Here is a 6000-nt window from a genome sequence, read left to right on the forward strand (position 1 = left end):
GGTATCAATCCTAAATGAGTGTTTGTGAACAGTTAAGATATGCATATGAATCTAAGTTAAGACAAATGTAAAGATTGTTTGTCACTAACAATCCTAAGATGAAAATGTAAAATGCAGAAAATAAACTACAAGAACTAAGAACTAAATGCAAATGAAACAGGATGATTATAACAGTAATGATGCAAGAACAGAAATAGAAACTTCTACTAATGAACTAATGAAAGACTAGTAATGAACAGGACACTAAGTAAATGCAACAGAAATGCAACTAGAATGAAACAGGAATGAAACAAGGCAATCACAAATCATGAAACACAAAGTTCTGGGGAATGAACTCGAGCAGCACTCGACCGAGTGTAGGTCGAGTGAGTGCTCGAGCTAGACAAATTTGGAAAAACAGAGCAATGCAATAAAAATAGAGTAATGCTAAACTAAATCAAACTACAAGCAAGCATTAGGATTAAGACTGTAAATTCAATAAACAAAGAGGGTCCTGAGGATGGATTCATGGGATGAACTAATCATTGTGGTTGTCTAACTTGGTCAACAAATCTCAAGCAAACTTTGAGCTAATCTCTAGACATATAAATCTAAGACAAGTTTCTCCCACTCTCATGGTCAAGAAACAATCAAACCTATGCATCTTCTAGACTTGTTCTCACACAGTAAAGAATCTACACAAGCAGGCATTAAGCAATACATCTCAAACCAAACAAGACCTCTAATCTCTTAGCAAGCCTAATGGTAAGCTCTCGATCTAGCCTTATATAGGCTTCTTAAACATTGGTGTGATGCTAAGAAGCTTGAAATCAGACTCTACCCTCTCAGATATAGAATCAGCATTAAGATCATCTACCCTAGAAGAGATCTACAACAATCAAGCTTGACCAAATCACACAAACCACAAGATCAATCCATCATAACCCTTCCTCAAGATCCTAAGCAAACTACTCACAACAATACATGATGAACAAAGTCAAAAACCCAGAAAATATTGAAACTTGCATTATTAGAAAGATTAAACAAAGATCTTCAATATTGATGAAAGGATGAAACTCAAATTCTCAATATCTTGAAAGTTATAGAACCAACAAAATACAAGAATCTAGTCTTCTTTCTTAAGGAAGTACAAGATCTTAAAAATAAAAATGCAAAAGGAATAAAGCTAAAAAAGGTAAAAACTAGGTTTAGGGAATATCTAAAAAGCTGGACTCTTTGGTGGCTGCAGGTACAAGGCCTTATATAGGTGAGGAGGTGGAAGCCCTGAAAATAGAAAAAGTCAAAGTAGTCAACGGCTCGGTCAACTCGACCAGTGCTCGGTCGAGTCCATGGTCGAGCTGGCTTCTCTCGTGCACACTCCACTCGGTCGAGTCCTCCTCAGCACACGGTCGAGTGTCTGGTCGAGTGTGCGGTCGAGTTGGACTCTGGACCTTGGTTCTTCAGCCTTAACTCCCTTGTTTCCTCCTCATGATTGCTTCACATCTCCTCAGCATTGCATCCATGCCCCTTAAGCTCCAAAATCACCTGTTTATGCATGAAAAGATGCAAATGCAATGCAACTAAACTCTAATGCATGATTTGGCCTAAAGCTTATGCAATAATGGTTAAAATGGATAGCAAAAGATGCAAAAGATGTGAATATAATAAGGGAAAACAAGGTAAAATATATGAACATCAACACCCCTAAACTTAGTCTTTGCTTGCCCTCAAGCAAATAAGCAAGACATAAGATGGAAAGTGAGGTTTGAAAGTGGGATCTCAGCTCCTAAAGCTTGCAAATAGACCATCTTGAATCAATGTCCAAGTTACTAATACTATGATGCAAGTTGAATGAGCTGGAATTAAAAATTTTAGACAAGCATTTCACAACCTTTATTGATTTGAGCCTTAGATATCCACATGCATTCAAATCAACCATTTTCTTTAACATTCATTAATCAAGAACATGAATCAATTCTATGCAATGCTTAAACTCATTTGGCTTGGTAATAAAGGGTTTTGAGACAAAGATGGTCTCTTTTTTAGAGTGGGGCTTGTCAATATCAAGGTTCTCTCATAAAAATGGACTGAGTTTTAGAAGAATGCTAAAGGTAAGAACACCTAGACACATACAAGAATAAAACCTTGTCTACCCAAAGGTACCCAAAGTGTTTATCCTATCAATCTAAACCCAAATGATCCTAGTGCTACCCTTTAACTTCTTCTTTTCTCTTTCACCCTTTTCTCTTTTGGTTTTCAAGTCTTATGAGAGGTTTCTTAATTGATCTTTCTAGTGGAATGGGAATTTTTTTCTTATTGCTATGGTTCTCTTTTCTTCTTATTCTTAAGACATATAAGCTTTTTGCTAAACTTCACTTTGCTTTCTTTTCTTTTCTTTAACTAGAACCATCTTAGATAACAATTTTTACTTCCCATCCTTTCACTAGACTTTAGCTTTTGCTTAAACTCATTCCCCTCCTAAAGACTCTACCCTTTTCTTTTTCTTTTTCCACTTTCCTTTTCTTTTCTTTAACTAAGCAGCCAAGTCCCAAACCCAACAAGTGAACCACCTAGTCCTATCTAGTTTGGAAATTGCAAACTAGAACTACACAAGGTTTTACTCTTGTCAGTTCAAACCTAACACTTTCTACCAAGCTCAATCCCAAAAATAGGCCTCACACACACAAGAATAAACATGGCTTGAAAGAAGGTTTGGTTAGGAGTAGGGAAACTGATTTAAAAGTGAAATCAGCTACTTGGATCAACAAGAGTGGCAAAAGGAGAAAGATGATCCAAATATGTATATGGTATCCATGAGTTTAAAGCAATGCATACATTGATAATTAACAGTCAATATTAGGTTCTTATAGATAGAAAATGGCATCAAATCATAACATGCTTCAATTTAGATCAAATGCAATGCAAGAATTCAAGGCTTGGTTCAATCTTATTCTTCTAACTACTCAACTAGCATCAAAGTACTAATAACTTGGGCATTGATCCTAGTCTAGTGAATTAAGCAAGCTAACAAGGGAATACTCATCATAGATCCCTAATGCAAATATTATACAATTCTACATGAAACATGCTAAACAAGATCCTAATATGCAATGCAAACTACATGAACACTCTTTTTTTATGAAGATTTTTGCAAAAAAATTTTCAAATTTTTAGGGTTTTTCTATGCCTTAGATGCTATGCAAATACTAACATGATTATGCTAAATATTTGAAATAAGAAAACAAAACACAACATCAAATGCTATCTCAAACCCTCCCCCAAACTTAAATCACACAGTCCCTTGTGTGCAAGAAATTTGCTTGAGGATTCAAGACTTAAAACAAAACACAACATATGAAATGTTATGGTATATACAATGGTAAGGTGATAATGTTACCTCAAGGATTGGAGAAGAAGCTGTCCACATCCTCCTGCATACTATCAAAGGTGTACCTGGGGTCCTGCTGGTGACTGGAGGAAGGTGATTGGGGCAGCTCGACAATGCCAATCGACCGTGACTCGGTCGAGTGCATGTCCGAGTGGGGGGGTCGAGCTGGACCGCGAGTCTCCATATCTTGAGTCTTCTTCTTCTATTCAGACTCCCTAGCTTTCCTAACCATGAAAACACCAAAGCAAAAATCAAAATACCAAAATTCCAAAGCAATATATACAGGGATACCTTAGGGACTTCCTCCCTAGTGAGCTTGTTTAGAGTCACTAAGCTTGACTTCTATGGTTCTTCAAGCTTGAGGGGCATCCATGAGAAGTATTGAGCACTTCTCATGTGTTTCCTTTTCTCCCAAATACTTCTTAACTCTCTGACCATTAACTGTGAACTCACTACCATCCTTGTTGAGAAGTGTTACAGCTCCATAAGGTAGGATCTCCTTGACTTCAAAAGGGCCTCCCCATCTACTTTTTAACTTCCCAGGGAATAACTTGAGTTTTGAATTGTAGAGCAAAGCCTGATCTCCAGCTTTTAGGTCTTTGATAAGAATCTTCTTATCATGGAAGGCTTTGGTTCTCTCCTTGTAGATTTTGGAGTTTTCATAAGCTTCCAGCCTGATTTCCTCAAGCTCATTCAAATCAAGGCTTCTCTTAGCTTGTGCTGTTTCTATATCCAAGTTCAAAAGTTTTATTGCCCAGAGAGCTTTGTACTCAACTTCAACTGGGAGGTGGCAAGACTTGCCATACACAAGCTGGAATGGGGTTCTTCCTATTGGTGTTTTGAAAGCTGTCCTATATGTCCAAAGTGTTTCATCAAGTTTACTAGACCAATCCTTTCTTGTTGCTCCTACTATTCTTGACAGAATGGCCTTGATCTGCTTATTTGAAACTTCAACTTGCCCACTTGTTTGGGGATGATAGGCAGTAGACACTTTGTGCTTAACCCCATACTTCTTTAGCATTCCATCAAAGATTTTGTTGATGAAATGAGTTCCTCCATCACTTATCACAGCCCTTGGAATACCAAACCTTGGGAAGATTATGGATTTGAAGAGCTTAAGGACTACCTTGTGGTCATTAGTGGGGCTAGCAATGGCTTCTACCCATTTTGAGACATAGTCCACTGCCACAAGTATGTAGACATTCCCATTTGAAGGAGGGTTAAAAGGTCCCATGAAATCAATTCCCCACACATCAAATATCTCAACTTCAAGGATTGGATTCTGTGGCATCTCATTCCTCCTTGTGATGTTCCCCATTCTTTGGCAAGCATCACACTTTGCAATGAACTTGTGAGTGTCTTTGAATAAAGTAGGCCACCATAAGCCAGCTTGCAAAACTTTCTGGGCTGTTTTGAAAGTTGCAAAATGTCCTCCATAAGCAGAACCATGACAATGTCCCAACACTCCTTCTACTTCACTTTCTGCTATGCATCTTCTAAACAACCCATCTGACCCCTTTTTGTAGAGGTAAGGTTCATCCCAATAATATCCATTTATGTCTTTTAGGAGCTTCTTCTTTTTGTAAGGATCCATGTCTACTGGGATTTCCTCACACACCTTGTAGTTGACTATATCAGCATACCAAGGTAGATCTTCACTCTCAAGTGCCAACCACTCCTCCATCTGCTCCTGCTCGATCGGGTCACCAAACTCACTCGGTCGAGTGCATGCTCGAGTGGGTGGTCGAGTTGGCCGCCGGGTTGTTCCAAGTAGCATCAGCTTCTCCTCAGGCATTGAGTCATCAATTGGAACCTCCTCCTCTATCCTCATCCTTGACAAATGATCAGCTACCCCATTCTCTATCCCTTTCTTATCAACTATTTCCATGTCAAACTCTTGGAGAAGCAAAATCCACCTCAACAGCCTTGGTTTGGTGTCTTTCTTTGAGTAGATGTGCCTCAAAGCAGCATGATCAGTGTACACAATCACCTTGGATCCTACCAAGTAGCTTCTGAATTTTTCAAAAGCAAATACCACTGCTAGGAGCTCTTTTTCTGTTGTTGAATATCTTCCTTGAGTTTCATCCAAGGTCCTACTTGCATAGTGAATCACATGCAGCTTCTTATCTTTTTTCTGACCTAGGACTGCTCCTACTGCAAAGTCTGAAGCATCACACATAATCTCAAATGGAAGATCCCAGTTTGGAGCTTGGACTATTGGAGCTGAAATCAAAGCAGCTTTGATCTCTTTGAAAGCCTTCAAGCAATCTTCATCAAAGTTGAACTCAGTCTCCTTACATAGCAACCTTGTCAATGGCCTAGCTATCTTTGAGAAGTCCTTGATGAATCTCCTATAAAACCCAGCATGCCCAAGGAAGCTTCTTATGTCCTTGACTGTTTTTGGTGGTTGGAGTTGAACCATGACTTCAATCTTTGCCTAATCAACTTCAATCCCCTTTTCTGAAATCTTGTGACCAAGAACTATCCCTTCTTCAACCATGAACTGACACTTTTCCCAGTTCAAGACAAGATTTGTCTCCTCACATCTCTTTAAAACCCTGCATAGATTAGCAAGACAGGAAGAGAAAGAATCTCCATAGACATAGAAGTCATCCATGAAAACTTCAACCACA

This window comes from Camelina sativa, chromosome 12 (assembly GCF_030686135.1).
Source record: "Camelina sativa cultivar CO46 ecotype springtype chromosome 12, ASM3068613v1".
Taxonomy (NCBI): Eukaryota; Viridiplantae; Streptophyta; class Magnoliopsida; order Brassicales; family Brassicaceae; genus Camelina; species Camelina sativa.